We start from the raw sequence: 19,817 nt of genomic DNA on the forward strand, positions 1-19,817 counted from the left end.
GGGCTGTACTTAGTGACTCACTTCTAACTAAGAGGATAAGGTGGAAATCACAATGTATGACTCAGAGAGTAGGTCATAAAAGGCAGCTTGGCATCACCTCTCTCTTCTGCATCCCTTGTTCTGGGAGAAGCCCGCTGCCATGTTGTGAATAGCCCCATGGAGAAGCCTGTGTGATGAGGAAGTAAAGCCCTCCTGTCAATAGCCATGTGAGGGAGATTGGAAGCTGATCCTCCAGCCCCTTCAAATGACTACAGCCACAGCCAATGGTTTGACTGGGACTTCACCAGACACCCTGAGCTAGAATGACCCAGCTAAACTGCTCCCAGATTCCTGACTCTCAGAATCTGTGAGATGGTAACTGTTGTTTCAAGCTGCTAAGTTTGGGGGATGTTTGGTATGTAGTAATGGGTAGTGAATATACTGCCCTTGCATCTTGCTTCCCACAACATCTCAGTGTCATGCCAATTAGTTCATTATTCGTTCATTGATTCCCTCATTCATTCCATGAATGTTTGTGAATTCCTTGCTATGGGTCAGGCGATGTAACTATCTTCAGATTCTCACTTTGAGGAGCTTACAGTCTAGTGGTGGACATACTAAGGGCAGACTAACCGTGAAAATGCTGGGTGCATCTTAAATGCCACCATGTGGTTTTGATAGAGAGCTTTGGGGACTCAGAGGAGGGAATGCAAAATTCCACCCTGGTCACAGGAGAGAGGGATGTAGGGAGGAGATGGCACTTGACTGGAGCCTTAGTACTAAGGTATGATGGCTTTGTCCTGTGTCAGTTTGGCTAGGCTGAACTACATTCCCCAGACTTCCCATTCTCCTATGTTTCTAAGGCACTAGGAAGATTCTCCCTAATGGCAGAAGGGAAGCAGCAGCCTTCTGTAGTGCACATGTGTCACTGCTGATCTGCTAACTCACCTTGCTGGTGTGGTGCAGCAGCCAGGCCTGTGATTGCTTAACCTTACCCTCCTTTAGCTTTTCTGACTTCTGGGCCAGCCATATTTGTTTAGCCCTGCGATAAAGGGCTTTGGCTTCTAAGGAATACTCTCCTCACTAAGCTGAGAGGTGAGAGCAGACAAAGTTTTGATGTTTCCTTGTGCTTAGGGTTCCAGCCTTCCTGCCTACCTGCCATGTGGATGTTAAGCTCCAGTCTCAGATGACAGCCTTCTAGAGGTTGCTTCACCAACTCCCACAGTTGTGTAAACAGTTGCCTGCGACATACATGAGGTCCAAGGTGAATAGGTGAAAAGAGCTCATTCAAGGCAGAAGAACAGTATGAACAAAAACATGGAAGGGAAAATGTAGCACTAATACAATTCTTAACCACTGGCACACCATTGGCACTGATTTATTAGAATAAATGCTGGTCTCAGCACTGACCAACCACAGTGAATGGTGGCACCAACACCAGCCAATCAGAACAAATGCTGGCTGTGGTGCTGAAACAGGGTCTTCTGGGGTTCTGGCTCTTCTCCTTTTATTACTGAATTATGGAAACTTAAGACATCTGAATGGATCTTGAGGTGGTTAAGGGCATTGGGCTATCAAAGATGTGACTATTTCCCAACTGGAACAGAAGTGTTTTATATTTTAATAATTTGTGCTCTTTCCTCATGGGGGTCCAGTGTATAATGGCTGCAAATAGTAGCCTCCTCAATAGTATATGCAGCTGTTGATTGAATTTTCTTAAGGGACCTCAGAGATAGCCGTTTCTAGTGGACATTGATGTCTGACCTCATGCTACTCCCAATCCAGGCTCCAGACAGGTAATATTGGGCACCTTTGGAAAGCCTCAGCGTGTAGTGGCCATGGTCAATGTTGGCCAAGTCATCATGTCCATCTGTACCCACCTGCAGAAAAAGGAACTTGTAACTGAAGCTCTCTGCAGAGCCAAATTCAAGTTCCCTGGCTGCTGGAAGATCCACATTTCCAAGAAGTGGGGCTTTACTAAGTTTAAAGTGGATGAATTTGGAGCAAGGTGACTGAAAAGCAGATTATCCGCAGTGGTTGTAGGGTCAAATATATCCCTAGTTACGATGCCCTGGACAAATGATAGGCCCTGCACTCATGAGAACCTCGGTACTACTCCCTTCTTATTCATGTCCTCCAATAAATCCTACATGCTGTCAAAAAAAAATTTTTTTTAACAAATTGTGCCATCATATTGATGCATTCCAGCTGAATGCCAGCTCTGAAGAAAATACCCAAGGAGAATGTGATGAAGAGCAAACTGTTTAATGTGACTGGAACCTTGCCTGGCTTGGTGTGTGGTTGTAGTTTTAAACTCCAGTTACTCAAGTCAATGAAATTGATTTAACCTGTTGTGTCTTATGTGGCTGTAGTCAAAATAGCTATTAAAACTGTTCCATGGAGAAATGCAATTTAATCCAATTATAGGAGACCAGGACCCTATCCCTTTACTGAATGAGGGCTCAGAAAACAGGAATTTTAGCCTCTATTCTGGTACGGATGCACCGTGTGTGATCTGGCAAGTCACTTACCACAACTCATCCTGGAGCTACAAAGCAGTGACTTTACTTAGGCTTTCCTCTCTGCAATTTTCTAGAGATCTGGAGCACTTTTCCATTGCTTAAAACTATAGCCACTAGTCCCTTCAACTCCGGAGTCAACACACCTTTCACTCAAAAAACTAGCTTTGTACTTTACTACCTTACCACCACAATTTTATTCTGGCAATTACTTGATAAGAGTTGGTCCATTATTGCCTTTTTCTCTCTAGCTAACATCACAAGTATAAGTTTATCCCTCCTTTTGATCAACTTGATCTCTCAGCAAACTATTTACCAGGTATTCCTTTTATACCTCATAATATCCCCTGGTACTTAGAAATCTGTATACAGCAGGTAACTATTAAATATTTAAATGTTCACATATCATTTTGGTTAAGTTTTCTAGGTCCAAAGGAAAGTCAAGCAGGACATTCTAAACTAAAATATTTAAGGGTTTTGGATTGTGTACAACTCTGTGTTGTCTCTGCCTCCCTTCCACTAGCATGAATAATTAAGAATAAAGTTGGACCCCTGTGTGTGCATGCCCATAATAGCATTTGTGTGCATATAATAACGGTGTATAAATTAACTTCTTTTGCTGCAAATGAAAGGCAGCCTTGTTCAACGATGAGTAAGTATGAATACTAAAAGCATTTCAGCATCCTCAGAGCCATTAATATCTCTTGGATAAGCTCAGACTATAAGAAATTACTATTTACTATTCAAAAAAAATTCAAATCATGAACAGAAAAAAATAATACAGTCAACTCTGAGATACTTTAAATACTCTTCTCATTGGAGAGTTAGGGCATTTGAGAATAATTTGCTGCATTTGAAGACCATCCTCACTAACAGAAATGTCACTATCAAACTGTCCTCCTGGAAAATGAGATAAAGGTTAAACGTTCTGTAGAGAAAAATCAACACAGGAAAATACTGGACTGTAGTTAAAAAGAAGCTTCTAAATTCAAACAAAAAGTAGGTCTGCAGATTGACAAAATGATGGTGTCTCAATGTGATTGCTGAGAATATGGAATTTTGAATACAAATTTTTTTGCTCTCAAGCAATTGAACTAATAGAAGAAATTACCAAGAAAAAGCTGCCCAGAAAGTACTATAATAAAAATCTTAAGGCTTTTGCAATTACCATGAGGCAACTTTTCCTTTATAAGCCTGGAAATTTCCCCAAAAATGATGGGGTAGGTTTTTTAATCATTTCCACTTGCCTTGTTTTTGTATTTAGCAAATATATATATTTAATTGAATTTAAATATGCTTCCTACGACCATGAGTGAAAAAAAAATTAACATATACACTTAGCATGACCTTGGGAAGCATACAAAGCAGAACAGAATAAGAATTTGTCCTCCTCATTCTGTTTCCCTGGAATAAATCCTAGGTTGTTCCACTGTTATTAAACCATTATTAAGTAATAGTTCATCTGCCAACATTAGCATGAATAAATTTCTCCTCTCAGTATAGAAAGCAATTCACTACTTTATTTTTCTTAAGCACATCCAATCCTTCAAGAAGTGCACTTGTCCACTTACACATACAACTAGGTGTATATAGCTCCTAATTCTTAGCAAACTTCTCATTCCCCAATACAAAAAAAAAAAAAAAAATGTCTCCCTCTATGCCAGTAGGTTTAGTCAGAATTGGTCTTCTGAGTCCATATTTTGCCTCCTGTAGATTTCCTTTCATAAAGAGCATCACAGAAGCTTTATTCATTAGCATTCTGAGTCGGTACTCTAACGTCGGGGTAGCTCTAATGCAATTTATCTTTAGTTCATCCCATGCTTCTTAGTTCTTTACATCAAGCCCCCCTAATCATGCTGAGGATAAGTGAGCCAATTGGAAAAGGTTTTGAACCCTTGGCAAATTTCACCATCAAATAAACCAAAATGCTATAATCTGTATGCATTCTTCATTATGAATTTCTACCACCTGCTTGCTGAAGCCACAGCACAGCGCCACTCATAATCACCATGCAGGGGGCAGCATTAGTTAATGTCATTAGACAAATGTTGAGATCTTCTTTTGCATGTTCATTAGCACAAGGTGGGAAGGAACTGCTAGATACAGGCGTGGAAATTTGGGGGCGAACTCAGGCTTGTACATTATTTAATCAGCCAACTTTCTGAGCACCCATGAAAAACCAAAAAGGCTAGAAGTCCTTTTCTGTTGTTTTTTTTTTTTCCCCAGATCTGTTGGAGACAGTGTCCATTTTCAATTTCACTAAAGAGAGGTGATCTGTAGTAGCTGTGTGGCATTAAGCAAATCACTTAACCTCTCTGTGACTCAGATTCCTCGTCTATAAAATGGGGATGATAATTTTATCTACCTCATAATGTATTAAATGTGTTAATACAGATAAAAGCACTTTGAACAGAGAGCCTGGTGAGCTATTATCATCCTTCTCCGCCTCCTCATCTTTGTTTTGTTAACTGAGCTTTACATTGTTCCTTTAAACACACTGGGGACCCCACAGTGCCAAAATGGGATGGCAGAGAATGATTGGACTCTGAAGCACAGCAGCTTCTCTTGTCTTTTTCTTGTTTAACCTACATTCTTGGAGCACTTCCTAAGTGCCAGTCAGTATGCTACTCTCTTCACAAGCATTCTCTCATGTAAACCTCCAAACGAGCCTAACAGGATAGACATTGTTATAATTTCCATTTTATAGATGAGAAATTAGAATTTGGAGAAGTTAATTTGCTAATAGAATTAAGCTCCACAGCCTCTAAGAAGTGGATGGATTTCTTATATGTCACACTAACTTTGGTTTGAGACTATAGTCACCTAATTATGATAAAAAGCCTAACTGAAATGAACTTTACCCCTCATGTAAAACACATAGAGGAGTTAAGGCTCAGAAAAGTCAAGGACTTCACCCAAGGTCACACAGCCAGTTGTGACAGGCCATGACCCAGGATATTTGCAGGGGGCCCTGCCCCTACAATGCACTGCTTTTTATCTTTGTGTTATTTTACATAATTAATAGATCTCTTCAAGTGTGGAAATACTTAAAAGTATGCATTCCTCTCAGGGCATGAGCTTCTTCAGCAAGGAAATCATATACTTAAATGGAAAATTAATTGAAGGGAGAAAAGAAATACTTGGGATAGGTTTTTTATTTAATTTAAACTTAGACACAATTGCTTTAAGTGAGCAACATCTTAAAAGATGATATTAAAGTCATACCCCAGAAGCCACAAATATGATAATAAAAGGTTTACAGTGCTTGTTTTACTAGACATTCTTCAGCTCCACATTTCTTTCCTGTGTTTATAACTAGCATGGAACTGAGGGAATTAAGTACAATATTCTTTCAGCTTCTCTAAGACATTTCCGGCTTTAAACCTGAATTCCTTATGGCAGAGAAAAGGGAATTCCCTGTTCCTGCATCCCCCCAGTCATTGCTGTGCGCGCGCACACATACACTTTTTCCTCTCAGAATGAAGTGTCCTCCTTTTTTTTATCTCTTCTATCTCACAGCCTCCACACCCTCCCCCAAATCCCTCCCCCCACACCTGAACCTCACCATTTGGCTCAGTGACATTCTCTTAAGATCAAAGTCAAATGATAATTTCCATGAAAATCAAAGTTAGGGATCCCTGGGTGGCGCAGCGGTTTGGCGCCTGCCTTTGGCCCAGGGCGCGATCCTGGAGACCCGGGATCGAATCCCACATCAGGCTCCCGGTGCATGGAGCCTGCTTCTCCCTCTGCCTGTGTCTCTGCCTCTCTCTCTCTCTGTGACTATCATAAATAAAAATTAAAAAAAAAAAAAAAAAAAAAAAAAAAGAAAATCAAAGTTATGTCAGTCTCACTCCATCTTTCTCAGAAAGCCTGGGTCTCCGGCCTATGAAAAATTAAAAATTCCACACTTCCCCCTCTCCTCAGAATGAAGCTCTCTGTTCCCTCTTCCTTTCTTCAGGTGTCTCTTCACTTCAGGCACATTACTGCTTTTCTGCAGAGACTTTGATAGAAACTTTCAGCATCAAATTCAAGATCTAGCTGCTTTTCATGTCTCTCTCTTTCTGGGATAAGCAATGCCTGTAAGGCTTGAGGTGAAGGTGGGAAAAGAGGATCAGAAAGGGGTGGGAGAGGAGATGCAATGGGGGTGGTAGGAAAGTTCTATTTAGTGACTTCCTGTATGTCAGGTATCACTGTACCAGTAAGAAACATATTCCTATTTTACGGGTGAGTGGTCTCAAGTTCACAGAAATCACTTGAAAGTTACCAGGTCACAGAGATTGTGAATGGTCTGATTAAAATACTAGCCCAAGGCTGTCTCACCTCAGAGTCCAAGTTTTGTGCAAGGATATGAGGTCAGTGACATAAATCTGGGGAAGAGTGGAAGGGACTGTATGCAATGCCATGATCCCACCATTACACACCTTCATGCATCTTTTTTTTTTTTTTTTTTTTTTTACCTTCATGCATCTTTATGATGAATTATTCACCTGACCTTGTTTAGTACAAATGATGGACAAAAAGCAAGTGCAAGCTAGAGTGTGGACCAGGACTCTGCCCACTGTCAGTGCCCCACCTCCCTCCATGCACAGTCATACGTATGTCCAAGTAACTCCTTTATCGCAAGGGGATTCGGGAGGTTCTGATTTTGCTCTTAAAGCAGAAGGGCCCATTCTGAAATCATTGCTGCTGTCTAGGAACCTTCCCATAAAGTCACTAATTGGAGAGTTAACTGATAATAGGAGGACTTTATACTTCCCTTTGACCAAGATGTCATCTGAGAAGTTTCACGCAAGTGAAAATTATTTTCCTCCTTAAGAAATGGCGATAATAATTCTGTGCTTAGTTAGGAAATGCCTTCAGAAAGGAAATACAGTATTTTTTCTTATTTGAGAGGAAAATATCAAATAACTAACACAGGAAATCTCCCTAGAGTCTACCTCCAGTAAGAAAGCTCATTTTATATTTTGCAAGTTTTATGAGAAAAGCATTCAGCTCTAATAAGTAGCTATTTGAGTATTATTCCTTGTGTGTGAAATTCATTTGTTGAGACTAGCATAATACCATGGGATGAAGACTGGTCCCAATAGGAGCTATAAGTCATCCTAGGGATTATAACATGAAATGTTCAGATATCCATTATTAAAAATGAATGTTTTCTTTTGCTACTTTTCTGCCTACTGGGGAAAAGAAAGAAAAGTACCCTACAGATTCCATTAAAACAAACAAACAAACCAAATCCTAGAGTGTATATTCAATAAAATCTTGGCTTGACACTGGGTCCTGAGTTGGTAATATGAATCAGCAAGTGGTTTTCCTGATCTGATTGGACAGGAATATAAAGAAATGGAAGGAAGGCAAAACAAGCATTTAATGAGCATGCTACCCTTGCATATTGCCATGTAACATTGTGGTGCTGTTTCCCTACTGCCCTGAACTTAGCTCTGTGACCTGCTTTGGCCAATCGGATTCACAAATGTGTTGCAAGTAGAGACCTGAGAAGTGTCAAAGTTCCCACTTGTTCTTATATTTTCTGCCATAGCCAGGAGAACATGTCTGTGTTAGCCTGCTGGAGGATGAGACACACACAAAACAGCACTAAGTCACCCGTCACTCCAGCTGAGATGATCCTAGATCAGTCAACAACCAGATGATCCTCCCACACATTAGCAAGTCCAACCAAGACCAGCAGAATCATTTAGCTGAGCCAAGATCAGCAAAGCTTCTAAACACACCTCTCAGATGCATAAGCGGTAAATGTTTGTTGTTGTGTGGTTTGTGGTAGTTTGTTATGCAGTATTATTGTAGCATTAGATAATTGGTACAAAACCCACAGTTAGGAAATAGTTTCTGGATATCAAAACATATTGTAAGTTGTGTTGCATGTTATATGAAAGCAACAGCAAAGATTTGTGTTAAGATAGACTGTAGCCCTGTGTGGATAAACCACAGCCAGGTAAGAAGGAGGATTCTCATTTAAAAGGTCAGCACATGTCCCTACCAATCACTGAAGGAAAAGGAGTATCTCTCCAAGTGGAAATGAAATCTAAGTGTAAGGGTCATAGTCAGGTAAGTGCTATGACAGGATCTCTCCTAGGGAGGAGCTTTTGTCTAGGAGAGTATTTCTCTAAGGTCCATTCAGAATGACTTCTGATTTGTGGAGACAGAACAGAAGCTGAGAAGTGAAGGGTTCCAGGGTTTCAGTGATGATGATGACAATGATGATGATGGTGGCACATGACACTTTCTTGAGCAGATTGCTTATTTTGTCCCAGGTGCTATACCCAGCTCTTGATATGTATTAGCTCATTCAATCTTCATACCAGCCCTATCAGGTAGGTATTACTTTTTCCTCATTTCATACATGAGGCAATTGAAACCCAGAGATCATTAACTAACTTGTTAAAGACTGATAAAGAATAGAGCTGGGTGGTCACCGATTTGACTTATGGCCCTCTATGCCAAAGGACTATGGAACCATACATCAGATAAGTGGGGTTGGACCAGACTTAATACTTTGTAAACTTCGTTGTTGTTAGGCCACCTACTCTGTTTCTGACTCTGAATGGGAAGCAATTTCCTCCCCTCCCCCGTAAGGCCAGTATCATATCATGGTGGCAGTGGGCAGGGAATAAGTAGAGAGAGCTGGAGTGAGAGAGAAAACAAAAGAAAATCCCAATGGGAAGGTCAAGTTGGGGACAAGAGCAAGTGCCCTCAGTCAGGCGCTTTATCTCACTTGCTTTGGCCAGGATATTCTCTACCTGATGCTGATTCCTTAGAGGCCTGGGGTTTAATTTTATGGCAGGGACTAGAATTTCTTTATGTTTTGAACTTACTAGGCACTCTTCTAAGCATTTCACATACATTATACATTGAATTCTAGCAACAGCCTTTCAATGATTAAAGATATTTTTATCCTTAATCTTAGAGATCAGTGTGATTTGAAATGGAGTTCCTGTACTGATGACAGGCTGTGAACTCTTTTCAGGCCTCAGTGAGATGAGAAATTAAGATGAAAAATTGTGAGTAGGTGTTTAGAAACTTTTAACAATTAGAGCAATGTTTTGCCTGTTGAATCTAATAATCTAAAAAAATGTACTCCATATGTTTATGTTTTCTATTTCATTTTCCTGGTAATTCATTTTAATTCATTTTACAAAAGTATTTTTCCTCCAGTGGATTGGGTATTTTAAAAATAGAGTTTGAGAAACACTTCTGGATAATAGGATTGAGGCTCAGAGAAATTAAATAACTTGCCATGGTTTTAGTTGTTAAGAGGCAGAACAAGCCTCAAACTCAAGTCTTAATCCAATGCTCATCAAATCATTTTATTTTGATTAAAATTAACATCCAAGTTGATTAAGACCATGTCTGCCTGCATCTGCCTATTTAAACAATGACGCGAAGTTTGATTTTTGGGAGGCTGGAAGGAGGTTGGAAGGTACTAGGCCTTTCTATTGACAGTCAGTCAAGTACTTAGAGAGCACAGAAATAGGACTTGAGAGCCGAACTTTAAAAATCAAATTGGTGGGGATCCCTGGATGGCTCAGCGGTTTAGCGCCTGCCCAGGGCGTGATCCTGGAGTCCCGTGATTGAGTCTCACGTCAGGCTCCCTCCATGCAGGGAGCCTGCTTCTCCCTCTGCCTGCGTCTCTGCCTCTCTCTCTGTGTCTCTCATGAATAAATAAATAACATCTTTTAAAAAAAAATCAAATTGGAGGCTACCAGTGTGGACATGTAGTACACATAGCGATGGTATGATTCTTACAGCATCATTTGGAAATACCAGCACAGCTTTTTTTCCTTTGCTCTTTCTGCAACTCCCTCAATGAGAAATGTAGGAAATACATAAAATTCTCATTTGAGAAAAATTGTCTAACAGATCCTACACTCAGTGAAGCAATTGATTTTTGTGGTCTTAAATTCAAAAGCATTTCTTCCTATCATCTGTTAAAGTAAAACTGTGTTTGATTACAGCCAGTAGTAGTAGATCTACAAGGCCTTTTGAGCCAGACACACCCACACTTAGGTCCTGCTTTTGCCATTTTCTTGCTCTGTAACCTTGGCATCAAGCTAACCTTCCAGAAGTTTTTTTTTCTCATTTGTAAAACGTGAATAATTCATACCTCATAGGATTTTGAGATAATTTAATAAGGTAACTCGTATAAACTGCTCTCATCAAGTATGAAGTAAGAGGATAATTACATCAGATGCCCCCAAACCAAATACATTCAACTGGCTTGTTTGAGACCCATTCACATGCTGTGGCTGTACAATCTCAAAATAATTAACTAAAAGATTTTTTTTTAAATTTACTTATTCAGCAAGTAGTTTTCTTTTCAGCAAGGAGTAAAACAAGGTCATTTGACTCAATTTTAAAAATTGAATTAACTGAATAGTTTGCATGTTTTGTTTCCATATATAGTGAGTCTAATAATTCAGGATGATATTCTGGCTTATTATACACTGCAAACTGGATTCATTAAATTTGTGATGTATTCACTTTTATAGATTACTAATAATATTATCTCACAGGGATATTGGGAGAGTCAGATTATGTAGTATGTAGTTTCTGGTACATGATAAGCCCTAAATAAGTGTATTTCCCCTGCATTCTACCTTATTTGCAGTTGCTACTGTTTTTAGGTCAATGTCATTTTATAGCATTTAATTATGTGCAATGATTAGCACCTTGGTGGATTTTTTTACTTCAAGACTTAACAGAATGAAATTATTTGTCATGAGAAGGTGGAAATATATTTAAATAATGATTTAAAGCCATTATGAATTTGCCTTAAAACCCGATGGTGAAAAAAAACCAAACCCTACGGTGAGGGGTGCCTGGGTGGCTCAGTCGGTTAAGCATACTTTGGCTCAAGTCATGATCCCAAGGTCCTGGGATCGAGAGCCTCACATGGAGCTCCCTGCTCAGTGGGGAGTCTGCTGCTCCCTCTGCTTTCAGTTTGTGCTTTCTCTCACTATCTCTGTTGCTATCTCTGTCTCTCTCAAATAAGTAAATAAAATCTAAAAAAAAAAAATAATAATAAATAAAAATACCCAAACCAACCCCATGGTGAAAGTTCTCCAAACAAATAACAATAAAACCTCTGTGGTAAATGATTTTCATGCTCTTCACTCCCAACTAGTTTTTGAACCAGCCTGGAGCCTTTGGCATTTCCTCAGTAAGTGGGCCCTAAGCTGTGTCAGCAGTGCTGGTGTACCCTTTTTAGTTTTGCCTAACCTTTAATCATTCCAGTATTCTTTTCTGAACAAAATAGAAACCTGGGCTTTAGATCATTAATTGATTTTCCTTGTGACATCCTGGGGATCTGAAGTCTGAAGTCTCCTTTGGGAGCTTGTTTCAGGTGATACTGGAAAGGAATTCAGAACACTGTAAAGGACCAGTTAGAAAACCAGCTGCAAACGTTGGGTAACTTTAGTTCCATCCTCTGGCCATCACTTTGGTGAAATCTATAGATTTTAGATCCTTCCAGAGCACACATAATAACAAGCTTGCAGGATTATTTAAGCATTAAATGAGATTAGCTATCTAAAAGTACTTTCCAAACTATTGAGTATGTACAAAAGATATACGAAGTTCAAATATTGTTATTTCATAGGATGCTTTTGTTTCTCTGTGGTTCCTTTATGGGCACAAGATGGCTGCTACAGCGGGATGTCACATATTTATTTATATGACCCTGTCCCAAGCAGGAAGGATTTTCCAGAATTTTCTTTCTTTGTATCTGGCAGGAAAATCTTTCCAGAAGCCCCCCAGGCCTGCAGATTTCCCTTAAGTTTTCATTGGCCCAAACTAGGTCACATATTCGTCCCAAAGGGAGGATCATAGAATTACCCCATTCCAGGCAAGGAGAAACAGGATTATCATGATTGGTTTAGGCCAAAGGGACACAAATTGTCTGATCTAAAGATCTTTGATATTTAGCCTCTAGTCTTAAGAGCCTAGTGTAGATCTTTTGGGGTCTCTTACCTCTTGGCTCCTAGCCTGCTTCCATATAAATACTTCTCTTATCTTAACACTCCCTGGACATCCTTGATGTATACACTGATTTTTTTCTCTTAAAATATACTTTTCAATGAAGGATGTATACAATCTCAAAAAAAAAAAAAAATCTTTCAAGTGTGCCTGAACTCTGCTACTTGAATTATTCCATGTATGTCTCCTTCTCTGTACCTCTTGTCCATCCAGGGAAATATGGAATTGAAGAGAAATGATGAGCTTTGGAATAAGTTGGACCAGAGTTTGAGTCCTAGACCTATCACAAATTTATTAAGTTATGGAAACTCTTTGGACCTCCATTTCTTCATCCATACAAGGAATATAAAAATGTCTACTTCATAGGACTTGGTATGAGAATAGAAAGTACCTGGAGGCCAAAAGAAATGATCCATTTTTTGTTATTTTCATCAAGTCACACATCAGTTGCTATGATTGCTCTATCTCAAAGACTGGCCAAATTTTTCACTCAGCTCACTGGGATTGAAGACCTGGATTTTGATGACTTATCCTGATTTTAACATTGTACTCCTTTAAGGGCACATTCATTGCTTCCAATACTCTATTCTTTGCTGATTGCAGTACAATTCTGGATAAAAGGTACTCAGGTCCTATGCCCTAGTGAAAGATATGACAATAATAAATGCTTGTGAAAATAAAAATGTGGGGCAGCCCTGGTGGCTCAGTGGTTTAGCTCTGTCTTCAGCCCAGGGCCTGATCCTGGAGACCCAGGATCGAGTCCCATGTCAAGCTTCCTGCATGGAGCCTGCTTCTCCCTCTGCCTGTGTCTCTGCCTCTCTCTCTCTCTCTATGTCTCTCATGAATAAATAAATAAAATCTTAAAAAAAAAGAAAAGAAAAATGTAAGATAAATTCAATAAACATATAAGAAAGATCAGCAGTTGTAGTCATAACAAAGACAGGACAGGTGGCTAATTGCAGTGGGTAACAGGCTTTGACAACTTGAATAGCAACAAGGACAGTAAAACTTCAAAAGACAACATCATCCAGTATGGTAAAAAGAGCAATTGAAACACAGAGATCGGGAGGAGACCATGGATCAAAAGAGAAAGGGACTTGGAAAAAAAAAAAAAGAAAGGGACTTGGGCATGACCCAAGTCATTCCAGTAAATGAACTATTGAGAAAGATTTGGAAGCCCAAAAGATATTCCTTTATTTTTTTTTTAAGATTTTATTTATTTATTTGGCGGGGGGGGGGGGGGAGGGGAGTGGCAGAGGGAGAGGGAGAGAGGGAATCTCAAGCAGACTCCCTGCTGAGCTTGGAGTCCCAGTTGTGGTCTTGATCTCATGACCTCAAGATCATGGCCTGACCCGAAATCAAGAATGGGATGCTTAATTGACTGAGCCACACAGGCACCCTTTTATTTCCTTTAAAAGATAATGAAACACTTATAATTAGTTGTATTTGTTTAATTTAGGTACATAGTCAATTTGTGTTATAAACTTTTTCATGGTGTATTGTTTATTTCATTTTTGGATTTATAGATCCTCGAAAGAAGCCAGGTAACATCTAATACAGTTCAATCGGGCTCTTGCCACTGAATATCCCTAGTTGTGTTCATTTGCACTCTTACCCTCACAGGGCTAAGGTAAGGTAAAATGTCTCACAGATATTTACCTGCTCTCCTCTGTTCTTGAGACAATATGTTTAGTGCTTAACCTAGGAACAGAAGCACAAGACAGATTGGTCATTGTCATCAAGTCCTTTTGTTGACATTCTAGACTGTCTACTTGGGTTCTACACATTGCCCCATGTATGTTGTTGAATTTACTGCACACCTGTCCTTGGCTAATCTAGCTTACTGGTTTCTTGGCTTCTGCTTTGCCCTGACCCTATGAAGAGTAACTTGTTTTGTTTTGATTGTCAACCAGAGTCTTCTATATCCCACTTTACCTTCCTAGGGAAGATTTGCATCTTATGGTTTTAAAAGTCAATGTTTCTTTTGACTTTAATTACCAGTAATGTAGTCCTTTTTCCACTCATCTTCAGACTTGTCAGCCCCCTCCATAGCTTTTATGGCCTCTTCCCAACCAATCCAGGGAACCAGTCCTCTGTGGATCCCCTGCCTTGGGTCTCTGTCTTATCTTTAGGTCTCATTCCCAGTTCCAAACTCTGAATTTGACTTGCTGCTCCCTGAGTGCCAGTGCCTCCCCAAATCCTAAGCTATTTTTTGGTTCAGCTTCATTCTTGCGATAGTGAGAAAACTGAGAAGGGAAGAGAAACCAGCATGTCACCGCATTTTTCCACTTTCTTGGGCCTCATAGTCCTAAAGGAAAGGCTCAACACTCCGATGGGGAGGATGAAGCTTTACCTCAAGAGGTTGTTTAGAAAATGCTCCTTTCTGTGTCATTACTATACTCATCTCTCCCTAAGTTTTTTACAAAATGTTTTATTTATTTGAAAGAAGGAGAAAAAGAGAGAGAATGAGAGCATGAGCAGGGGGAGGGCAAGAGAGAGAAGCAGACTCCCCGCTAAGCAGGAAGACCAAAGCAGGACTCCATCCTAGTACCCTGAAATCATGACCTGAGCCAAAGGCAGACACTTAACTGAGCCACCCAAGCACCCCTCCCTAACTTTTAAAATAAGTGTAACCCCTAGGTCAGAATATCAATTTTATTTATATGGAATCTCAAGAGAGGTAGCTTTAATTTCATCAAATTTAAATGATGATAGTAACAGCAAACTTCCACTGAGTACTTACCCGTGATAACGAATATATTCATCACTCCAACCCTCTGAGATATCATTGTTGTTATCCGCAATATACGTATGAGGAAACTGGGAAATAGAGAGGCAAAGTAACTTCCCCAAGATCAGTTAGCAAATGACAGCCAGACAGGATTCATACTTGTGCATTCTGTAGTCTGAGGTCTTAATCGTTATGTCTCATACTCTAGATCTTTGATACGGTCCTTGGTATAAATAATTAAATAAATCATAGAGGATATGCAAATTATGAATCTTGGCAGGGATTTTTCTTTAAGTTTGGAGATTTAAAAAATTTTTTGCATGTGAAAATAGGTAATTCATCCTTTAGTCAAAAAAGAAGATGCATGGAGATGTGCAATGATACTCTGAGAAGCACATAGTCCTATCTGTAGCTTGAAGTGTAAAGTCATTTATAAAACTTAGATGATTACAAATACAAAGGTGCTCTGGTTGCCTTCAAATTGCAGGAAAAGTGGGGGGGGGGGTTAGTTAGAAAGGTAAGCGTGTGATACTATTTTCAATGCCAGCCCTTCCCAGGAATGCTTCTTTTAATAATTATGATGGTTAATAGCAGTCATAACAACATATATTGATATATATGTTATATATAGTGTTTTACAGTTTATAAAGCATACCTCCATGATTTACTTCCACTTTGTCCTCCTGATATTTGTTTGCAAAATGACAGGTCAAACAGCTCATTTAATTAAATGAGCAAGCTGAGGAGTAAAAAGATTAAGTGACTTGTCCACAGTACACTGATATTGGATGATCACAGCAAGATAAGTTCCCTCACCACAAACCCTCAATCCAGGTGCTTGTTATTAGACTAGGCAAGTCCCAAATATATAAATTTAAATGAGCTTTTAATAACTGGAAAATAATCATTGGACTGAAATATTTAATAGCTAACTGAAACACGATGATAGAAGTTTTTCATGTCTCCAGAGGTAGTTCACATCACTGTTATTTTATTTTATTTTATTTTATTTTATTTTATTTTATTTTATTTTATTTTATTTTATTTTATTTTTTTTATTATTTTTTTCACTGTTATTTTAGACTTACTTTTATACTTTAAGTATATGGTTTCTTTTCTGTTACTAGAGGACATAATATTCTGAGTTAACAAACAGAAGTTGTTTTCAATGCAAAACAAAAGAGGGATCTAGACTGTATAAAGAATGCCTACAAATAATAATAAAATACAAGACACTCAATAGGAAAATGGAAAAGCAATTAAAAATGGAAAACTTAAATGACTGGTATATAAAACAATGTTCTAGCCCACAAGTAATCCTAGAAATGCATCATCCTCATCAGTTTGGAAAAAAATTAGAGAATTCCATGATGTCATGTGTTGATGAGGACATGGGTGTACGATTCTTCACACACAACCGACAGGAAGATGAATATTTTGGTTTTGCACCCAGTTCTGATTCATGGAGGTGGGGCACCCCCACACCTCCAAACAATGCTCTGACACCAGCTGGTGTCCTACCATTTAACTCACTATCACAAAATAGTGTCAGATCCCTCAGGGTAAGGCATCACTTCTATGAGACAATCTCACCACTACTACCACCCAACCCCACTTCTGGCCAATGGCAAGCTCACCTGTGCTTCTTACCAACTGGGTATATATAGGTCAGAGAGCCTCACAACCCCTTCCTCAGCTTCAGTGAATTTGCTGGAGCAGCTCACAGAACTCAGAGAAACATTGTTCTTACTAGATCACTGGTTTATTAAGAAAGGATGAAAAAAAAAAAAAAGGATGAAACTCAGAAACAGCCAAATGGACAAGATACAGAGGGCAAGGTATAGATAAACACAGAGCTTCCTTAATTACGTACACCACTCCCACAACCCAATGTGTTCACCAACCCATAAGCTCTCCAAACCCAGTCCTTCTGGGCTTTTATGGAGGCTTTAATTTATAGTCCTAATTGATTAAATCATTGGCAGTTGGTGATAGTTTCAACATCCGTCTCTTCTCCCCTCCCTGGAGTTCAGGGGTGGGACTGAAATTTCCAGAGCTCTTATCACTTGATCAATTCTCCCTGCAACCAGCTTCCAGCCTTAGGTGAGTACCTAAGGTTGTCTCATTAACGTAACAATGGACACCCCTCTCTTCTTGTCCAAGAGGAAATCTCAAGGGTTTTAGGAGCTAGGTGCTAGAACAGTGGAAGAAGACTAAATATATATTTATTCTAAATCACAGTGTTCACAACAAACTAGCATTGCCATTCAGGAAAGTAGTTATTGGTGAAATTAATATATAGTACTTTATACCCAGCAATCCTGCTCTTGGGTATGAATCTTAGAGAAGTCCTCAACCAATCTGTAAAGGAAAATATTCCTTGCAGTGTGTTACTGAGGTTGGAGGTGACTCCAACTTTAGTGAGTTCTTCACTAAAGGATTAGGTAAGTAAAATGTGTATCAAATGCATTTGACAGGGGTCCCTGGGTGGCTCAGTTGGTTAAGTGTCTGCCTTCTGCTCAGGTCACGATCCCAGGTTCCTGGGACTGAGCCCAGTGCTGGGCTCTCTGCTCAGCAGGGAATCTGCTTCTCTCTCTTCCCTCTATCTACTTGTGCTCTCTCTCTGTTGAATAAATAAAATCTTTTTTAAAAATGCATTTGATAGTGTATAATGACCTTGCTAAAAGCAATAAATACATGGAATTACAGTAATAAGAAATAAGTTTCTTGAATGAATGAAAAGATAAGTTGAATGAAAAAAGATTTAGATTTCAAATCCATTTGTTTAAATCATAAACACATTCACAGTGGCATCTAAATACCTTCAAAGGCACTCCCCAGCTAAATCTCCTCTTTGTGTTTAGGCTTTTACAAAAGAGAGGGGGTCCAACTACAAATACCTGCTGCCTTCTGCCCTACACAAATCCCCAAAGCAAGGCAACATCAGGGGTCCAGCTACTTGCCTGAAACGCAAGAGAAAGAGAAAGATTCAGTAAATCAATTCCAAATTATTATCTCAGCATAGCATTCCAACTCTTCTCTACAGAAGGAACTTGCACCCATGTTCCTGTCTTCTTTTCTGGACCTTGCTGCAGAGAAAAGAGGTACACACAACCAAAAACATACTTAAATACATTCAAGTGGGGACCTTGGGAGAGGCGGGAGAATGTGAATTGAGACAGGGATAAAGAAGAAAAACAAGTAAATCCAGAGTGGGACCTTGCTTTAGCTGATGATGGTCATGGGTCATGAACTAAAGAGAAGGACAACCTCTTTCCTTGACATAACCCCCAGGAGAATCTTATTAATAACTTAAATTTCCTGCCAGAATAGATGGATAGGTGCTTAGAGGGGGATTTAATTGCAGAGAATAAGAGAATGGGCATTTCTGCACTTTTCAGTTTGTCAAATAAAACTCCAACTTGTAATAAATGCATGTTTCTATTCATAGCAGAGTCATTTACTAAGCTGGTTTTCCAACTTTATAACTGTGTGTAATGCCCTATATAATATTATGTCGCCATCTGTATCATGATCATTTGATGCCATCTTTAGCAAAAGGATATAGGAGCCACTTTTATCAGTTCCTTAAGAAGAGAGCTTAGAGAGAAATGATAAGTTTCAGTGCAATGTTGTTCAGAAATAACCCCTAGTTGTTATCTTTAGCTTGCTTCAATTACCAGTTTTTCTTTGAGTTGAAGACTGTTACTTGGTAGAAAGAGAAAAAATGCGACCCTAAGATAATTTCTATACTCTTAAAAAAAAGCCTTAGGTATGGCGCAGGTGGTGATAGTAGATGAAGAAAGAGGATAGTGTCAGTGCAACCAACCAATGTTATGATTACCAAGACAAATTTGAGGAAAGGAAAGAGCATATGTTCTTCCAAGTATTTAGCAACTTTAGAAATATCAGTTGTTCCCCCAGCTACCTTTACACAAAACAAAACAGACAGATACACACACACATCTAATTCTTAGGACTGGGGTAATGGAGAAAATGAAAAATTCTCTGAGTTGCTAGAATGGAGGTTAGTGAAGAGAAAAGCTATCTTCTTGCTAATGAGTGAGTGGGGAGGTGGGGGGAAGAACGTTAGCAGAGAGAAAGAAAAGGGTAGATGAGTAGCTCTACTGAATGAAAGAGGCAAGTTTTTCTGTACACTGAGGAAGGCTTTAAGGCCAAACCAGATCATAAAGTATCAACAAAGGTTCAGATATGTTCTGTGTGCTTGTGGTGACATGTGTATGCTCTCTTTTTAAGTGGTAAATTAGATCTTTGTCTACAGGTTGTGAAGAGCAGAGGAGTGAGATAATGATCCCAGGGTACTGTAAGTAACTGAAAAATCTCTCTGGCAGCTTTTCAGCATCTTTTGCTTAGACTTGACATGACAGCCTGTCCTGGCATACTTGGGATGATTTAGAATGGTGCTCTCAGACTTTTATGTGCACATGAATCATCCAGGAATATGATTAAAAATTCAGATTCTGGTTCAGTTTGTCTGAGATGATGCCTGCGTCTTTGCATTTCCACCAATTTCCAAGTGGTGCCAATGTTGCTGGTCCTCCAGACCACATTTTGAAGAAAGAGCAAGGGCCTGG

The 19,817-nt window shown here is 39.3% G+C and overlaps 2 long non-coding RNA genes and 1 pseudogene across 4 annotated transcripts in view; all 3 read left to right on the forward strand.

Moving 5' to 3' along the window:
* LOC144322266 (uncharacterized) overlaps nucleotides 1-19,817 on the forward strand; it is a 210,493-nt gene that overhangs the window by 75,836 nt on the left and 114,840 nt on the right. The gene's annotated exons all lie outside the window — the stretch shown is intronic.
* Nucleotides 101-19,683, forward strand: LOC144322265 (uncharacterized). 2 transcript variants are annotated; one of them, XR_013387857.1, is made up of 5 exons: nucleotides 101-354; nucleotides 8,038-8,248; nucleotides 8,771-8,830; nucleotides 18,087-18,326; nucleotides 19,505-19,683. It is a non-coding gene; the product is annotated as an uncharacterized LOC144322265 (long non-coding RNA). The 2 variants fall into 2 exon arrangements; XR_013387856.1 differs by lacking the exon at nucleotides 8,771-8,830 and having other exon boundaries at nucleotides 19,505-19,680.
* On the forward strand, nucleotides 1,593-1,717 carry LOC144322846 (small nucleolar RNA SNORA70; annotated as a pseudogene).

The sequence above is a fragment of the Canis aureus genome, chromosome 10, assembly GCF_053574225.1.
Source record: "Canis aureus isolate CA01 chromosome 10, VMU_Caureus_v.1.0, whole genome shotgun sequence".
Classification (NCBI taxonomy): domain Eukaryota; kingdom Metazoa; phylum Chordata; class Mammalia; order Carnivora; family Canidae; genus Canis; species Canis aureus.